Source organism: Camelus bactrianus, chromosome 27 (assembly GCF_048773025.1).
Source record: "Camelus bactrianus isolate YW-2024 breed Bactrian camel chromosome 27, ASM4877302v1, whole genome shotgun sequence".
NCBI classification, from domain to species: Eukaryota; Metazoa; Chordata; class Mammalia; order Artiodactyla; family Camelidae; genus Camelus; species Camelus bactrianus.
The window spans coordinates 27,805,397-27,825,923 of record NC_133565.1 but is presented as its reverse complement, the minus strand read 5'-3'; the positions used below and the strand labels follow the sequence as shown (position 1 = coordinate 27,825,923).

Below are 20,527 nucleotides of genomic sequence, written 5' to 3'. Positions count from 1 at the left end.
GGGGACAAAGGGAAGGAGAAAGAGAAGGGGGATGGAGCAGGGAGGGAGGGAAGGAGGCAAGGGGAGGGGGAGAAGAGAGAAGGCCTGAAGGTCAGGGAGATGGTGCTGGTGTCAGACTACACTGTTGGGCGCCTTTTGCTTGCCTTCCCTCACAGAGAGGGAATTTAGAGGGGCTTTCTAAGTCTAAGCTGCAGGAGAGCCTAACGCGAACCCATCAGAACCAGGAGCAGCTTTTCAGACACCAGTAACCAGGAGAGCATTTGCTTTCAAGCCCTGGCCACTGCTCAAAAGCAAATTCTTTGAACTAAGTACCGCTTGGTACTTCTGACCCTGGGAGGAGCTTTGAAATGAAAACTATTTGGACCTCAGAGAAGCCAAGGATTAGATTAATATTAAATATATGTAGAGTTGTTAAGAAAATGAAGAGTATTAAACACATTTTACTCAAGGGTTTTGTTTTTTGTTTTGGGTTTGTTTTTTGTTTGTTTGTTTTGTTTGTTTTTTGTTTGTTTGTTTTTGCCAACTGAACTAGTTATCTCTCTCTCTTACAATATTATGTAGCTAATGTCACTGCGCCTGGGTTTCAGAAAGGCTTCCTCCCCACAGTCCCATCAAGATACTGGCGATGGGAGTTCCTGAAGTGTTTGTTTTAATCCCCACCAATGGATGGAAGCAGGGACAGGCCAAGTTTGCTGAAGTAACAGGTGGCATCTGTCCCCTTGAGAGGACCTGTCAGGGCCATCCCAGGTCTCTTCATGGGACCCAGTTTTCCCTGGGAGACCCCCACCTCAGGGAGGACACTTACTGCCACCACGCAGAACCACGTGACGAATGACTGTCCATTCAACAGCCCGGCTCCCTTTAGGTTCAGCATTGCCCCAAGTGACAAACTCCCCTCTGACCCTGGACTCCTGTTAATTTGCAGGTGTCCTGTCTGGGTTGGGGTGCTAAGAGGAAATCCCAGGAGAGATGGTAACGGTCAAATGCGTGGCTCCTCAGGAGCCAAGGTGAGTTGGGCAGGGGGAAGAGGACATGCACAGAACACTGGGAGAGCAAACTGGGACATTTCACTGGCACCCTAGAGACCAAGCAGCTCATAGGGATGTTCACAGTCCAAGAGATAGGAGTCCCCAGACTTTAGGATTTTACAGGCAGTAAATATCAATAATGGCAGTAGAAGTAATAATAATAATAACATAAAATATTATACTTATTATTATAAATTAGTTATCTAATTGTAATTACATTATAAAATATTTAAAATAAAATAACAGATATAAAATATAACAATAATATTACCATAATAATAATAATGCCATATAACAAAGTGTTTTCAAGTTTTCATTTTCTTAGGAAAGAACTTTTTTTAACTGCTGTTTCATTTTATTAAGGACCTTTCAATACTAAAATTATAGGAAGAAGATAATTTTTGAAATTGGGTAAATTCAGTTTTGATAGAAACTCACTATTTTCCCTTATTTGTCCTTACATTTTTCTCATTTTGCTAAGGACCAGAGGACACCTCAAAGGCAGCCAGGCATTCACATGCGGAGTTGAAGAGGTGGTGTGACTGGACACCAGGCATTCCTCCAGCCCTGTCTCTACGTGTGGTCCTACAGGTGTCACTGCAGAGGAGCTGCCTTCTATGAAGAGTAAGGCTTAAGGCACAGACACAGGGGAGCCAGCGCCCACCAGCATCCCTTTATTCAGTCCACTCTTCTGATTGGTCAGTTTTCTTTTGGGAAAGCCTAAATGCCATACTCCTGCTTTGTGGTGGACATGCTCTAAGTACTCCTTCCCAGATCCAGAGAAGAGATTAACTGATCTCTTCCTTCTTTTCACTTTGCCTGCCAGGAAGCTCAGCATCAAATTTGAAGATCGACAATAACAACCCCATGGACCTTCTTACAAGTGTATTTACATGTAAATAAACTCCCACAGATCTCCACAAGCCTTGACTTTACCACAATGTATTTATATTTTCCCTGATCATGATTCATCATTCTTTAAATTTCTGGTAAACAGCTTCAAATCCTTCATGGTACAAAAGAATATAAATAATACAACCCCCCCCCCGCAATTTTTAAGTTAAAATTATAAAAATTTGTTAAGCAATTCACTGATGGCTGAGGCAAACACGATGTCTTTTAGATAAAAACCAACCTGCGAAGCAAAAATCATTTATGCCACCAGATGAGGCATCAGGCCCAAACGTGTATAAGCAAAGCTAACTTTTTTTCCCCTGAAAGATATAATATAGTGGGCCACCAGCTTAATTTAAAATTCACACAGCTTCTAAACAATAAGAGGCACTTTTCTTTTCCATGGACAAAGACGTTTTATTCATATGTGAATAAAGCAAAGATTCTTTCTATTCTGTCTACATGAAGCAATTCTGCATTTCTATACAAAATGAGGTATTTTGCACCAGGCAGAGCCATATTACAGAACTGCTGTGGATTCTGGATGGAGTTGTCTAATTGCACATGCATTAATAACAAAAAGCACTTTGTATTACCAAATAAGAAAAAAAAAAAATCCCTGAGCCTTCCATGACACTCTCTTCTGTTTTTCCTTCAACACAAGGCTTTGATGGGCAAACCCATACATTAATGCATTCACTCCTTAGCATTGAGCATGCTCCATAAGGATGGGGAAAGTGTGTGGGCCCAAAGTGAAAGGACCACATAAAAGAAACATGAAACTTCATACCAAGTATTTCTGAGCACTATTTCTGCTTGAATTCTTTCCTAGGGTGTAATTTTAAATACATTTTGTGAAGTTGGGGGTGAGAGGTGGGGGGCTGGGAGAGGAATCTCCCCTAAGTGATCACAAACTCCTCCAAGATAATACGTAAATCAACTATACTTCAATTAAAATATATATATATATATATATATATATATATATTTAAAAGACAGTAAAGGATAGTTGCTATTTGTTCTAAGGTTAAATCCCTGAATTATTCATATTTCAGGATGATTAGGGAGGCATTATAAAAAATAGCATATTCTTTAAAGAACTTTGCTCTCTTTCTTCTCTAAAAGTTTAAGTCATCTTCTTATAAGTGTAAACAGAGTTCTTAAATTGAACAAGAATCAACACTGACCAACCTGTCAAGTTTAACAGGAATCAACATTTATTACACCAAAAAAATTGGATTTGAAATATGAAATCTTAACTTAAAAACAAAATTCTTCATTACTCCCACTACTGAGCAACCAATGACTGAGAAGGTCTGATCTCCTAGCTGAATAGCTAGTAAGAGGTGAGAGATCAGAAAATACAAACTAATTTAAAGCTAGAATCCATAGTGACCATCTGGAAGTAAAACATGAATACCATAATCGTCCTTGCCACCCCCTTGCCCTCTACAGTGTTCATCAGAGAGAGTTTACCCCAGTAGCAAGATTTACCCCAATCTTGGGATTCACCTGGTAACAAGAGGCCTGGACTCTGGTCTTAGTACATGAAGGGCATGCCTCCCCATTCCTCACCTCCAAAGCAAGTCAACCTTCATTTTCCTGTCTCTTCTTGAGCAAAATATCCTGTTCCATAGATAATTCCACAGCCCTCCTACTTCAGTCCCCACCTTTCCTAAGAAAAATGTGTATTTCTTAAATGTGTGGGGGTTTTTTTTAAGCATACTAAAATGCTCAATGTGTATTAAAAAACATTCATTCCATAAAGGCTCGCCAAGTGCTTAATCCCCTATAAGATCCTGGGGAAGGTGCCTTTGTAATAGCCTACCTCTTGCTTGATCATACCTTTGCCCCTCCAAAGTCCATTCTCAAAAAGAGCAACACAGAATGATCTTTTTAAAATTTAAGTCCAATATTCCAGAACCCTGCAGTGGCTCCTCTTTCCACTTAGCGTAAAAGTCAGAGTCTTTCCAGCAAGGCCCTAGAGAAGTGGCCTCGCATCCTTCCTGACCATCCTACACCTCCTCGCTCATTCTGCTCCTTCCACTCCCCTCCTGGGTCCTCAAACACTTCAAGCAGGCTCCTGCCTTAAGGCCTTTGCACAGCTCTTCCCCCTGCCTAGCACACATTTCCAGCAGATATCTGCGCAGCCAACTTCCTCGCCTCCAAGCCTTTGCTCAAATGTCACATTCTCAATAAGACCTACACTGACCATCCTATTTAAAACTGCAACTGTCCCATACCCCACCTCTACTGCTCCAATCCATCCTTCCTTTGTTCTACACTTTTTTCCCATAGTCCTTATCACTTTTAAACTTACCATATATATATATACTCATCAGTTTTAAACACATTTACACTCCAATCACCTAGAAAAGTGTCTGGTACATAGCATGTACTCAATAAATATGTTTCAAATGAATAACTGAATACTTTGAAGATGCAAGATGAATCAATAAAAAGAAATGAAAACCAGTGAAGGATATTCGTAAATGTCATTAGTTACAAGTAAGTATACACAAAAGTAGATTTTCAAATTTCAGTAATAACCAGTCAGGAAATTTACATATTTTTAAACAGGAGAATTATTTATATAAATAAAACCTATTATAGAAACAGGTAAGAGCAGAGCTGTGATGCTCTCCAGCCTCTCAGCCGCTCCTAGAGGCCCTTGATCTCTGAAGGAGAAGCCATGCATTAAAAAGCACACAGGAGAAAAGGGCCAATTCACACCATCAACAGAAATCATTAACCTTCCAACTGCATTACATCAGGAAGTAAGGGCCTAAGGTTTGTCTAGTCTGAAATAAGATTTTTCTCCCCTTTTGTTGGTTGGCTATGTTCCTTAATTCAGTATGTTCCCAAGCAGGCTAACTTCTTCCAAATGCTGGGGGAGCTGAGCAAATATGAAGAAGACAAGTCAGGCTCTGTGTCTTCCAAAGGCCTTGCTGGAAATTTTCAAGCTGGGTTTGCTTGTGACTTGGAACGCGCATCTGAAGATGTCATTTATTCTCCCACTCCTTAGAGCACCTTTACAAATACCAAGCTCCTTTTGAAACCAGCCTCCATACCAGCACCGTGCAAGCACTGCATGGATCCCTCTGACTCTGAATTTTGAATGTGTGACTCTGCTTACACTTTAAGCTTCAACAAATTCCAAAGCAGAGAGATGTTCAGATCCTCTCATCTACACCATTTTACAAGAAAAGTCTGCCTTACTGTGTTGTATTGGACATACAGCACGCATGCTAAAGAAAAAGGCTAAGGCTCTTGAAGAAATGCTAAAATTCAATGCAGAGAATGATCTAGTCCAAAGCAACGTTTCATACAACATTGGCAAGTTGAAAATCTTAGGCTTGTTTGGTAAAGAACCTCACTGTACTTTGTTTAAGTATACAAGGTCATCTCCACTTGCCTCCAACAAACTTTTTCCAGACTGGGGTCCATGTTGTCAACTCACTCGTTCGAGAAACACTGACTGTGAGCTCAGGGATGGTGCCAGCCTCTGGTGGGAAGGAGTCTCTCTTGATCTCCTCTCTGATGCCAATTCCTTCAACATCATCCCAGACTAACAATATTCCAGCCTATTCATCTTCTTAAAGGCATCAGAGATAGTGATCTGTTTTTACTCAAAACACTCCAAATGCGTGGAGCGTTTCCCCCACCCAACAACCAGTTCTCCAATTCTCCAACACCAGCTGAGTGCCCTACAATTCAATTCTGACACTAATTACCTGGCGTTGGCATCAGACTCCATAGGGTTAAAGGCTCTGTCCCACAACACTGCCTTCACTTCACACACCAGGCACAAGCATCGGGTCCCCAGGTTACCCACACTGTTCGACTTGCTACAGAGCCAGGGATTTCTACAACCTCCTCCTTGGGTTTGACAATTGGCTAGAATAGCTTATAGAACTTAGGAGAGCACTTTATCATTACCAGTTTAATTATAAAGATTCAACACAGGAACAGCCAAATGGAAGAGATGCATAGAGCAAAGAACTAAAGAGGGGCATAGAGCAAAGAACTAAAGAGGGGCACAGAGCTTCCATGCCCTCTCTGGGCACACCACCCTCCCTGCATTTCCATGTGTTCCCCAACTGGGAAGTTCTAAACCTCTTCATTTAAGAGTTTTTACTGAGGTGTCATTAAGTAGGCATTATGGATTAAATCATTGTCCATTAGTGATTAACTCAATCCCCAGACCCTCTCCCCTCCCTGGAAGTCAGGAGACATGGCTAAAAATTCTACCTCTCTAATCATGCCTTGATCTTTTTGGAGACCCGCCCCCATCCTAAAGCTATCTAGGGGCCCTCAGCCACCAGCTGTCTCATTAGCATACAAAAGACACTCTAATCACTCAGGAGATTCCAAGGGTTTTGGGAGCTGTGTCAGAAACCAGGAATGAAGAACCAGGTATCAGAGCTCCCTTCCCTTCCTTACTCACTGTACCTACGGTGGATATTTCAAAAGCTACAAATAACATTTTCTACTCATTGCATTTATCAGAAACAGCCCACAAACTTTTATCCTTGGGAGACCTCCCGAGTGGCTTCCTCTCCACGTGGAGGCTGAGCCATCCTACTGACTCCCAGAGTCCTTCCAGCCTTTATTGACCAGTGACCAGCATCTGAGAGTCACCTGGGACAGTGCAGTGTGTAGAGCAAAGCCTCTGCTAATCAAGGTCCTCAAAAAATAACAACAAACCATCACAAAGCATCCATTAATGGGGCAATTTTAACACAATACCACTGAGGGAGAGAGGCAGCCTAGAGCCACAGAGAAAGGGAGGTCAAATATCCAATGGTGAGAGGGGAGGTAGAGTGCACACCTAGCATACAGGAGGTCCTGCTTCAGTCCCCTGTACCTCCATTAAATAAATAAATAAACTTAATTACCTCCCCCCAACAAAAATAAATAAATAAAACATTAAATTTTTTATATATGTAATATATAAAATACATATTATATTTTTATATATATATCCAAGCATGGAGATGTCTTGAGGGTCCCAACCTCGTCCTTCTCCCTGAAGTTAGCTCTCACTCAAGGTCATCAATCTCTTCCCAATCTCTTAGCAGACCTCTGTGACCTCTGTGGGCCAAACAATTCTGTCCCTGGTGATTCCATTCCCCAAGCCTGGCAAAAAATGCCCAGGCCCCGGAGACAGGTTCAGTTCCCTTTTACGTGCCTAGCTAGCTGGCCATCTCCTTTATCTCTAGAGAATTCCCACTAGACCCCACTGACAACAGGTACACACCTGTCCCACAGGCTGTTCTCCCTCAGATAGGCCTAATTCCCCTGCATTTTGGTTCAGCCTCTCTTTAAATAGCAGTGGAGGCCAGGGGAGTTAAGTGACTTTCCCAAGATCACACAGCACTGATAGACTGAAATCTAAATCTGCTGTGCTCCAGGGTTACTGGACCATTCAACAGGACAGGAACCTTGTGTTTGCAGTTATGGAAGAATAATGCAGTTTGCAAAAGCATAAAGTTGCCCCTGTGCTATCACACCCTGGCAAAGGACTGGGTAATAGAACAGCTACTACAGGGGAACTAGGGGGAGGCTTCACCCCCCATCAGAGGAAGCAATAAACATCCTGGAAAAGCAAATTAGATGAATGTGGGAAAAGGGAATGGGGCAGGGATGGAGATATGGAGGTAATGGTAGCTAACCGTGGGTAATGGAATTTAAGTAAAAAGTTTTAGCCTTTTTCCTTTAGCTTTGTTGTACTGCTTGAATTTTCTTCTCATGTAGGTATTTATCATCATAATTAGGGAAAGTGGACTAAAGAGTCTAATTCCTCGAGTCACACTCAGGAGCCAACCTCATTTCCTGGGAGTCATACAAGATGTAACATCTGCCTGGAGAATGCCATCAAGAGAAACAGAGCATCTCATAAGCCACAAAGCAGACCCACTACTTACAAGGCACCCCATTCGCTAGCACAAGCCATGCTGGACTTTCAGGGCCCCCCATTCAACCCTGGTACACAGCTTAAAAAGTCAACATCAGTGTTCTGGGTCAGGGGAGGCAGGTAACTAACAGTGCCTAGATGATCACTCAAGTTCCCATGAAAACTAATAAAAGCAAGAGATCTGAACAAGAGTCATTTTCCATATACCAGAATCAGAAGGCTCTTCCACTGACAGGAAGGAATTCAAGTGTATAATCACTGACCAGTGAACATCAGCACAAAACCCGAGGTGGCTGCAGTGTGCAGCTGAGCACGTGGTTCCGTGACAACTGTGCCACATCCAAGGGAGCAGGCCCTTTCCATCACAGACGCTAAAGGTCTGTGTACTTACCATACAATTTTCTAGCAGTATCAGTCCAATGACCTCTAACAAATTCAGTATCTATAGCACCACAATGTTCTGCTCACGGAAGTCAAGGGTCTCAAGCCTTTTTCTAATTCATGAAGAGCACCATGTGGGCTAGCAGTGACCCCATCAATACTCGAACTCCTATTGTGTAGGCTGCTCCTACACAAAACTCAAGGAATTCAATCCAACCACATAACTCCCTGACACTTCTGGGAACCACTTTCTGAAGAAGTCGGGTCTCTATGTCTCATCAGTAACTTTTGTTCCTCATCCATCCTGAATTGACAGCTCCTAGGGAGCAACCCCACACCGCGCAGAGATGACCAGACTAACTGCCTTCCTGGGTGACCCGGGAATAGTGCCCGCAGGCAGACACACATTTTCATGGGATGAAAGATTGATCAGAGGTGGCCTCAGGTCCTGCAGGGCCGACGTCCATTTTATCACTTGTCAGAAAAAGGATGGTGGGGGAAAAAGAAGCTATGTCAGCCAAAAAGAGCTGCCCAAGATGTGTGACAGGCCAGAACTGTCCCTCTGGAGACACCGGTTCAGCCGCTGGCCTCAGTCGGCGAGGACAGGGAGGGCACTGTGAGTGAACAGCATATCACAGCCATGAGCCAACACTGGGCTCATTCACGGATGAGTAAACAGAAGCACAACAGTCTGAGGCCTAAGACCAGAATCTGAAGCATAAGAGAACAAAAATAGTTCCTCGAGGAATAAGAGCAAAGACCTTCTTGCACGTAGCTTTACTGCGGGGAAGAGTAGAAACTGCTTTGGGTCCACAATAGGAAATGAGGGCACATTCCTCCAAAATAGGGCACATGCAAAACAGAAGAGGCCAATATATCGAACAGAATGAACTGAGTAAAGAAGAGACCACAGAAATGAAAACATCGTAGCCAAATTATGGGACATTTGAGGCCGAATGGAACATGCTAGAACACCAGCATGAGGAGCCAATTAGACACAGCACAAAGGTGGGACTGGTCATTCCAACAAATTGATGGCATAGGGGAGAAAAGAACAAGAAAAAAAAATCAGGTGAAGAAAACTCTTCTAGATTGTAAGAGATTTAAAAATGACCCAGCAATTCCACTCATAGTTATATTCCACTCATAGCCCGAAAGAACTGACAAGGTACTCAAATATCTGTACACAGTATTGCTGTGTCCTGAGTGTCCCCACCACCCCGAAAATTCATACGTTGAAGCACCAAACCCCAATGTGATGGTGTTTGGAGGTGGGGTCCTTGGGAGGTAATTACACTTAGGCAACATCATGAAGGTGGAGCCCGCATAATGGGACCGATATCCTTCTAAGATGAAGAAGAGTCTAGAGCTCTTTCTGTTCCACGTGAGGACACAGCGAGATGACAACCGTCTACAAGCCAGGAAGAGGCTGTCACCAGATACCAAACCTTCCAGCACCGTGGACTTCTCAGCCTCCAGAACTGCGAGGGAAACAATGTCTGTTGTTTAAGCCATCCAGTCTATGGTATCTTGCTGTGCAACCCAAGCTGGTACCAAGAAGAGGGTTGCTGCTGTAACAAATACTTAAAAATGTGGAAGCAGCTTTGGCACTGGGTAACGGGTAGAGGCCAGAGAGATGTGAGCTGAATCCTGGAAATATGGGTGTCATGGCGATTCTGGGGGGAGGTTCAGAAAGAAGAGGAAACCTGGAGAGAACGCTTCCATCTTCTCAGAGAACACATAAATACTCATGACCGGAATGTTGGTAGAAATAGGGAGAGCAAAGGCCATTCTGACGAGGTGTCAGATGAAAATGAGGAACATGTTATTGGACAACAGAGGAAAGGTGATCCTTGCTATAAATGTGGCTGGACTGTGTTCTAGTATTTTGTGGAAGATAGAACTTGTAAGCCTAAGAACTTGGATATCTAGCCAAGGAGATCTCTCAGCAAAACATTGGGGAAGTGGCTTGGTTCTTCCTGACTACTTATAGTAAAACGAGAGAAGAGTGAAGTTAATTGAAGAAGGAATTGTTAAGCAAAAAGGAATTGGAACCTAAAGACTTGGAAATTTCTCAGCCTATCCATATTGCAAAAAAAAAGGAAGAAGAAGAAGAAAGAAAGAAAAAGAAAACGCTAGTTCTGAACAGATCACTAAGGACATGGCTGAGCGACCATTTGACAAGGAGATTAGTGTAGGTGTGAATCACAGACCTACTCAGCCAGCCCAGCGGAAACACTGCCAGTTTGAACTGAAAGGGACTAAGACAGGATAAAATGTAGGAATTTGTTAGCTCCAACAGAACTGGATCATAGAGCTATTTAGCTGCGAACATGTACTATTCTTCAAGAAAAGGGAAGAATGATCCCAAAGCCGATTCAGAGATGATCGGGCTGCCTCCTTGGTTTCAAAGTCTGTAGTTGGGGTGGGGAGGGGGTGCATCACCTCAGTTTCAACAGGCCAGATGGCAGCCACCCAGAGACTTGGGGGCAAGACTCCAACTGGCAGAGGTGCAGAGATGGGACTGCCACCCTGAAGGCAGGATCACCACCCAGGTGGGTCCCAAAGACAAAGCATCAAACCAGAGAGATTTATCCTTGAACTTTAAGATCTAATGATATCTGCCTTGGTAGACTTTGGACAAGCTTGGGATCCATCACCCCTTCCTTCTGATTTTTCCCTCTTGGAATGGGAATGTCTATCCTATGCCTGTGCCACCATTGTATTTTCGAAGCACGTAAATTATCTGGTTTTATAGGCTCACAGCTGAAGAGGAATTCTGCCTCAGGATAAACAGTACCTCAAGTCTCACTCATATCTGATTTAGAGGGTATTTAGAGGAGACTTCAGACTTCTGACTTTGGAGTTGATCCTGGAGTTAAGACTTTTGGACTTTTGGAGTGATGAAAATGTTTTGAAATTGGATGGAGGTGGTAGTTGTACAACACTGTAAATGTACTAAATGCCACTGAATTGACCACTTTGAAATGATTAATTTTATGTTATGTGAATTTCACCTCAACTTTTTAAAAAGAGAGATTTAAGAGGTATAACAGCCAAAGGCAGTGTGTGGTCCTTGATCAGGTCCTGGTTTGTACAAACCAGGTATAAATGACATTTGGGAACAATTAGGGAAGTCTTAATATAGGCTGGGCATCGAATGATATAAAGAATCATTATTAAGTGTGATAATGGTAGCATAGTTAAGCAGGAAAATGCCTATATTTTTCAGACATGCACACTGAAGTATTTTGGAATGAAATGTAATGATGCCTGTTAAAATATTTCAGGAAAAAAAGAAGATAAAGCAAAGGTGGCAAAATGTTAACAATTGTGAGATGCAGGTGATGGGGGCAGGGGTATTCATTGTATTTTTCTCTTTACTTTTCTATATGTTTAAATTTTTTCATAATAAAAGGTAAAAAATACCAATCAAAATCCTAGCAACTTATTTCATAGATATTGACAAACTGATTCTGAAGTTTTATACGGAGACGCAAAAGACCCAGACCAGCCAAGATGATACTGAAGAAGAACAAAGCTGGACGACTGATGTTGCCCGACTTTAAGGCTCACTATAAAGCTACAGTGAAATAAGTGGTGTGGTGTTGGTGAAAGAACACACAAATAGATCAATGGAGCAGAACAGAGCGCCCAGAAATAGACCCCCATAAATATGGTCTACTGATCTCTGACAAAGGAGCAAAGGCAATACAACAGAGCAAAGACAGTCTCTTCAATGAATAACCGGAATGACCAAGGATTATAAAATTCAGAATCTCTAGATGCACTTTGGAAAATGAGGCAACTCCAATCTACCTGGCAAAAGCTTTGAGAAATTTCTGAAAGACATAAAGCAGGCAAGAATGCCTGAAGCAAGGATGGATGATCCCTCACTCACTGGTCAGAATGGCACACACAATGGGATAAATAAAGGGCCATAGGGTGTAAGTCCCACAGATGCCCCTAAAAGAGCATTCATGGTAGTTACTAATGAAGGTAGAGTTCCTTACATACCTTGCGCAGACACACGAAGGGAAAAGGAACTGTTGGCACAGCAGTTAAAGAAAACCCCGCCAGAGTTTTCCCCCAGCTGCATTCATTACTTCCACAAATATTAAGTGCCTGTCATGTGAAACCGGGGCTGGGAACACAGCAGTAAACAAAACACACATGGTCTATAGCCTCATGGTGGCTATGCTATTCAGTACACACCCACTCACCACATATGGCCAATTAAATTTTAATTTTAATTAATTAAAATTAAATGAAACTTTAGAATTCTATCACAGTCATGTTAGCCACATTTCTAATGCTCAATAGCTATGTGTGATTAGTGGTTGTCATATCAGGCAGCTCAGATCCTAAGACATTTTCATCATCACAGAAAGTTGTGTTGGGCAGCACTGGTTCTAGAGCAAGGCCCTCCCTGCTTCCAGGGAGTAACAGTAACCTTCTCTGGAGAAAGTGAAACTGTAAATTTAAGCCTCTCCTTTTTTACCTCTTCTGGGCTGACAGAGCACATCTCACCTGCTGAAACTAGACACAATAAGGCCACTTTCTTTAAGAGCAAGAAAAAAAATCACTTGACATAGGAAGAAAGTTGATAGTTCAAATTAACGGAACCAATTTGAGAAATGAAAGCAAGTACACCCATAAGAATCAGAAAGTAATAGAAGAAAACGTGAAAGCAGTTCACTTATTCCTATTCCTAAGTGGGACGCTGCATCTCTGGGAAAGAGACAAATTGAGATCAAGATTTCTATCCTTAGAAAAAACATAACTGTCAAATTAAACACATGATAGCACTGAAAAGCCAGCTTGTATATCAAAGGAAACCAAATCAGAGACTTAGAGGACAAGCTGGAGAAAATCCTCACTGAATTTAAAAGAAAAAAAGTCAGGACAGTATTATCTTTGTAGAAAGAAACGAGATTTGGAGAATACACCCTGGGAGGGCAGGGGTAGTCAATATACATAACAACAAGAACTCCATAAAGATAGAAAAGACAGAATGTGTCAAAGGAAACACTATTCTATGTTCAAAAAAAAAAATTGGACACAATTTGTAATAACAATTACAAACAGGAAAACAACACAAATGTCTAATCATAGAGGATTTCCCAAATAAATTGTTACATGACACAGGATGATGGATTAATATACTTAATATATAAAGATAAATTTGAAACTCACAATCAAGTAGAAAAAAATGGAAAATAAAAGGAAATTTACAAAAGAAGAAATGCAAATGGTCAGCACACAAATGAAATCAATATACACAAATCAAAACAATACATGTTTTTATATTTATCATGATGACAAAATTTAAAAAGAATAAAAATACCCAGTGTTGGCAAGGATATGGCAAAGGGGCACTTTCAAACACCACTAGGTAAGAGGATAAATTAAAACCATCTTTTTGTTGGGTAATAAATTGGAAATGACTTGTTCCTTCTTTAATGTTGTCTTCTTTCAATAAGAAAATTAACTCCTTTCCCCACAATAGGTATCAATATCCCTCGAGTGGCTTTTTACAGTATTTCTCTCTCAAGTAGAACTGCCTCAGGTAGAAAATACCAAATCCAAGAGCATAATCTCTGCAAGACAGAAACAGCAAGAGTAGCTTTCTCTCAGTGCAGCCTGAACCACATATTTCTCTGCACAAGGGAAAGAAGGTATTTTCATCAAAAATAAATAATCGATCTCTGAGTCTCCAAAAACCTTCACACAGTGCTAGAGAACGTTCTGCCATCATAGCACAGCATCATGTGCTTTCAAATACATGACTAAAGAAGAGCATTGCATTGTTTCCTTTTGCCAGCCTGAAATTTCAGTTCTTGAAAAATATGTTTGCCTGGTGTAACGTAACTCAAGTCAAAAACAAATAAATTAAGCCATTTCTGAAGTGAACTATATCAAAAGTGCAGTGGTGGGGAACAGCTCCACACCTCAGTAGAGCAAAACTGGCAAATTACTGTCAAAATACAAATCCAATGGCCACCTAATCTCCTAGTGCCACATCACCCCTAGTTCTAAAGTCATCCACTGAAAGACAATTTCAGCATATTTCCATTCTCTGTGATAGGAATTAGTTCCCTTAATCCATAAAGAACAAATAAACAGGTGTCAGGAAAGAAGAGACATCCCAATGAATGTCCTTCCAAGGTGGATCCCACGTCACCCAACACGAGAGGCCCTGAGCAGAGGGGCGGACTGAGCTCTGTGGTCTCCCAGGTTCATCCTGACCCCATAAAGTACCAACTGTATGCTTTGAAAAAAAAGTTGCATAATCTCTGTGCACCTCAGTTTCCTCACCTGTTAAATAGGAACAATAGCCTCTTCTTCATAGAGTGGTGAGAACTGTATGAGCTAAAGCCTGTGAAGTGTGCCTGGTATGTGGTTGTTATTTTTGTATTAGATCAACAGTGATAAAAGTGGAGTTTGCCACTAATTATTATAACAGTGTAGATACATAAATTTATATTGACAGGCTTCCAAAGAACAGAAAGATTAAAAATAAAAATAACGGCATACAGGTGGTAGAATTAGAAGGGTTTTTTTCATCTTAAATTTTTTTCATTCCTGTTGTAATAGTTTTAAAATAAATAAAAATCAAAGAAATGATTTGGATGCCCAAAGATACAACTAAAAGTTAATCTTCATTCCAAAGACTTTCATCTTACAACACAATGGTAAATTTAATCACACTGACAATGAACCTGAAGAAACTCAATAAATAATCACATATTAATAAAAGCTAGCATTTACTTAGCAATTACTATGTGGCAAGCATCCTACCCAGTGCCATTCAATTAATCCTCATCACAAAAGTCTAGGAAGGAGGTACTATTATTATGTCTATTTTACAGATGAGAAAACCAAGGCACAATAAGTAGTGTACCCAAGATCACAGAGCTGGTAGGTGGCAGAGGCAACACTGCACATCAGAGGAAGGGAGCATATAGATGCTACCAGTGCCCCGCCCATGGTCCCCCAGGAGGCATCTCTAGAAGACTATTTACTGCAAATACCTGCAACTTCCAGGTGGGAGGGTTTTTTCCCAGCTACATGAACAACATCAAACGGTAGGATGGGGAACCTGGAAGTACCAGATAGTTAACACTCTGAGGAGCAGACCTCAGCCAATGATGGCCGGGCAGTTGGTAGATAAACACCCCAGTTTCCTGCCTCTGGTTGGGATAATGCTGAGGTGGCTTCCACACAGTCTCTGAGAGTTCCCCAGTAATCCTGGGCCCCCGGCGCCCTCAGAGGTAGGCACACCTCAAACTTGGTAGCACACCTTTCACTGGTTTCCTTCTCTTCCCCGTCTCTCTTCCCCACTCCTCCCCTGGTTTTCCTGGGATCACCTCAAAACCAACAGCAACCAAAAAAACTACCTCCCCACAAGTTTCTGTCTCAAGGTCTGCTTATGGGGACCTCCAAACCAAAGAAAACAATATACATGGTCCAGCTACACTATCCTACACCCCAAAACACTCTAACCAACAGGCTATATTACCTCCAAATGCAACACTACAAATGAAACAACAGGGGAGTTCCCGCAGTGCTGATCCCAAATGTGCTCATCTTTGAAGGATCCTGAAAATAGGCACTTAGCCCTTAAGTCATAAATTACTACATGCAGATCTTAACGTATGCGGTATGGAAACACATAGCATTATGGAGGGGTTGAGGGGAATTGAGAGACCTAAGTCATCACCCCAGCATGCCTTCTGCTCCCCAGGGACCCAGAAATGGGTTCTCATATAAGGAGCTTGTGAGGGTGAAGCTTGGCCACATTTTGCTTTAAAGAGCAGAGTTTGACTTTCTGTCCCAAGCAGGAGGCCAGCTGAAAAAGCTAACAGTGTTTATTGCATGTTCATTATGTGCCGAGCCCTGTGCTAAGTCCTTCACATGCATTAGGTCATTTAGTTCTCTGAGCCTACCACGTTGGAGTTATTATTCCCCTCGTCGTACAGAAGAGCAGATGGAGGCTTACAGAAGGGAAGGGGCTCGTCTAATGTCACACCACTCACTACTAAGTGGCTGGGCTGGGAGTCCAACCAGGTCTCCCTGACTCTGAACCCAAACTCTTCACCAGCAGGTGGTACAACTCCCTGTTAAAAGATTATTATAATTAAATCACCATTTATTGAACCATATTATATGCAAAACACTTAAGATGCATAATTCCTTACCCTCACTACAACCCTCCAATTTAGAACTGGGCCAGATACTGTGCAAGTCTCACATATACAGCAGCCCTATGAAGTATTACCCCCATTTCACAGGTAAGGAGGCTGAGGCACTGAGAAACATTTCCCCAGGAAGTGCCGGCGCAGAATCAAGTTGGCTCCACTCTCCTTCCTACCTGGCTGGGGCTCCCGGGTTCCCATCATTAGGACCTTCATATTATCTGCAGAGAAACCCAGCCTCCTCTGCAATCCCTGCTCAGTCAGTGCCTAGATGTAACTACTACTGATTGAGATCTCCTGCCTACTCAGAGGAAACCCAGCAGCGTCCTCCCAAGGCTCTGCCCCTTCCATAACCTGCAAGTTCTCCCAGGTCGTGACCCCCATTAGCTTTCGGTTAAATGACTCAGCCCTCACTCTCCATTCATTCTCTGGGCCCATACAATCTCCTCCACTTCATACCCACCTATTCTCTCTGCCCCAAATGCCCCCAAGAAATCTCAGTGAGCAAATCAATAGCCTTATCAAAGAAAAAACATACCATGGAGTATACCTTTTTTTTTTTTTTTTACTGAAGTCTAAAGGGCTTTTCATACTTGGGGAAGTAAATTAAATAAATTCAAAAATATATGTTACTTAACAATCTATGCTGGTCTTCTGATATTACACATCTTATTTTGATAACAAGCTTCCAAGAATTTTTCAATTATGGCCAATTTCAGCTGATTTCCATTCCCAAAGAACTCTCATCTAAGTCTACCAAGGAGAATAAATACACCATATTTCTTTAAAATATGCATGTCTGGCAACTCAAAAGGGTACCATCTGGTTCACATAATTTCTGCATGAAGTTTCTGAAAAGCCTGTACAACATATATGATCCACTCCTCCTGCAACAGGAGCCAAAACATTCCATTGCTATTGTACAAATCAACTCAGGTTAACTGAGGCTGAAACTGGCCATGGTCCTTGCAATGATCGACTCCCTTAAAACACGGTTCACCAGTTAAAACATACATATTTAATCAAAGTCATGCTAGAGAGGGAAGATAAACATGAAAATGACATCACCCTCAAGAATCATTTCTTAAGCCCTGGGAAAAATAAGTAGAGAACTGGCAAGAAAAACAAATTGGGACTCATTCAAAATGAAGCAAAGGAGAAGGCAAAGTAAAGTTGGAATAATTAAAACAAGACGGGAATGATGATGGAAGTGGAGGAAATCAGTGGGGGGGAGCAAGCTTGGTTCCCCTGGTGAGGAATTACAATGAGGCCACACTGCAAACTCTGAATAAAGGAGTTCATCGGTGTGTGGCCATCGGTGTGGCATTACCAGAAGTGCCTTTGGGCATGAGAGTCTTCTGAATTACAAAGGAAGAATATATTCCAGACCAAGGCTCTTCCCAGGTCACCAGGATGAATCCGAATTGTTAAGTGATTGGAGAGCCTCCAAAAAAACACACCACCCAACTGCAGATGCAGACAAAACCACTCTAGAGTTCCGCCCAGGGCTTCAGAAATGTGCATACTAGCAGAGAGAAATTCCCCACACTTACAGCTCAGAGCAGAGGCTGGCAAACACTTTCTGTAAATGACCAGATAGTAATATTCCAGGCTTTGTGCTCCATGCTGGCTCTTGTCACACTAATCGACTTTGCTTTATTTATTTTAAAGCGCAGAAGTGGCCATAGATGGTATGCACAAAAAAGAGCTTGGATATGTGTTCCAATAAAATTTTATTTGTGGACACTGAAATTTTAATTGTATGTAATTACTAGGTGTCACAAAATATTATTCTTTTGTTTTTCTCAGCCATTAAAAAAAGTGTAAAAATCATTCTTAGCTCATAGGTTGTACAAAAAAATTGGTGATGGGCTATATTTGACATGCAGACCAGTTCGCCAACCCCCGATTTAGAGCTTCTGTTTAATAGAGACGAAACAGGTGACATATGGCTCAAATGAATGATAGCGACACCTTGAACTTATGCAAAGATGAAAAATCATGAGGAAGAGACTGGAGAGTAGCAACAGATTTATCTCATGCAATGGTGACAAGTACTGTATTGTACTTGTCTTGGAATCACACAGGCCTGTCCTTGCATCCTTACAAGACCATTCACCAGCTGTATGACCTTGAACAAGTTTTATTTAACCTTGCCAAGCCTTAATTCCCACCTTAGTAAAAGGGGGAATAAAGCTAGTATCTTCTTGATAGAGGTATCATGAAGATGAAGTAAGATGCTGCCTCTAAAAATACTTTGCACAGTACCCAACATCTCTGCAAAAGAAAGCTCATTAGCATGATGACTATACTCCTGGAATGATTAGTTGGTTGACTGCAAAAAAATTTTCCTGGATATGGAGATAACACTTCCCGGATGTGAAGAAGTTCCGACTCCTAATTTACAAAAGCCAAAGCTCAAAATAAAGCAGATGCCAGAGTCAAACATAAAACTAATACAACAAAAGAAATTTTTAATTTTGGTGCAACACCCCAGTAGTTAGCTATTGGGGGTCTGGAAACCTCTGATTTCTACAAAAGTTGTGAGCTTTAAGTCATGAGAAAAGAATGCAAGCATAAACAGTCATTCAGTCACTCAACAACCATTTCTAAAGACTTCAGGACAGCCTGCCTGCTGGGTTGTGGAAGTGGCAGCCACTGACCAAGCCTGCTGATTTCTCACTTGCTGCTTCCCGGCTCTGCCCATCACTCCCCAGCAGAGAGGGCAGCCGGTTGTGGATGGTCATATAGCTTCCATCTCCCGCTGCCCAACCCTGGCCCCAGCTAGCACCAAGCAGACAGTGGCAGCGGCAGCAGCAGGTGATGGTGAGACAGCTGCCGGCCTGTGTGGTGGATTTTGGCACGGAGTTTTGTCATTAAGCAGTCAGCAGAAGTGGGTGAGCAAGCTCACAGGACTGTGATGAAAGGTGCTGATGGCCTAGGCTTCTTCATTGGCGATGAAGCAACAGAAAAACCTTCCTATGAGAAAAAGTGGCCAACTCGTCACGGTATAGCTAAAGACTGGGAAGTTTATGGATCAAGTGATCTTTAAATATTTAAGAGCAGAACCTGAAGACTATTATTTTTGTTTTACTTAAACCTCCACTGAACATACCAAAAAACAGGGAATATACTGCTGAAATTATGTTCCAGGCTTGTACATTTCTGTGCAGGCTGTTCTTGCCCTTAGCTGCATCCTGGACCTCAAGACAAGCGGGAGAACAGTCTCCTGACTGGCATGGTAATAGACAGCGAAGACAGTGTCACTCATGTCATCTCTGTGGCCGAAGGGTATGTGATTGGCAGATGTATTAAGCACATTCCAAACACTGGATGAAATATAACATATTTTATTCAGCAACTGCTGAGAGAAGGAGAAATGGGAATCCCTCAGAGCAATCCTTGGAAGCTTTAAAGGACACAACAGTTATGCTTGCCCAGATTTAGTAAGAGTTGAACAAGTATGACACAGATGGAGCAAAGCAGATTAAACAGTACACTGGAACCAATGCTCTCTCAAAGAAAGAAATTTTCCATTAGTGTTGATTATAAGAGATTCTTGTAAACTGATTTTTTTTTCAACCAGAGTTTGCTAAGCCAGGCTTTACTTGACCTATCTTGGAAGTGGTAGACGGAGTAATTCACAGTTGTTCTGTTCATGAGGCATTGGTGGTATAGTGGTGAGCATAGCTGCCTTCCACAGTTGTCCTACTGACGTCAGATGTTCTCTCTATGAGAATATTGTCCTCTCTGGAGGTTCAACCATGTTCAAGGATTCAGGACATCACTTGCAAAGAGATTTGAAAAGAACTGTAGATGCCAGGCTGAAATTAAGTGAGGAATTGAGTGGTGGTAGATTGAAGCCAAAACCTACTGGTCTACAAGTCATTATATCCAAAATGCAGTGATATGCAGTTTGGTTTGAAGGATCCATGCTGGCTGGCTTCCATGCCTGAGTTCTTCCATGTATGCCTCCCCAAAAAGGATTATGAAGAAACTGGACCTAGTATTTGTCATCACTATCCAGTGTTTGGGGTCATGCTGTAAAATTGACTTCATAGCTGTTGGGGTTAGGGAGGTGGGGAAGAAATAATCTTTCTGATTGCCTT

The 20,527-nt window shown here is 42.0% G+C and overlaps 1 protein-coding gene and 1 pseudogene across 2 annotated transcripts in view; one reads left to right on the top strand and one right to left on the bottom strand.

Annotated features, from left to right (window-relative positions):
• The window catches only part of SH3GL3 (SH3 domain containing GRB2 like 3, endophilin A3), a 107,523-nt gene that overhangs the window by 71,370 nt on the left and 15,626 nt on the right, over window positions 1-20,527 (bottom strand). The gene's annotated exons all lie outside the window — the stretch shown is intronic.
• LOC123616884 (actin-related protein 3-like) lies at window positions 984-20,465 on the top strand (annotated as a pseudogene).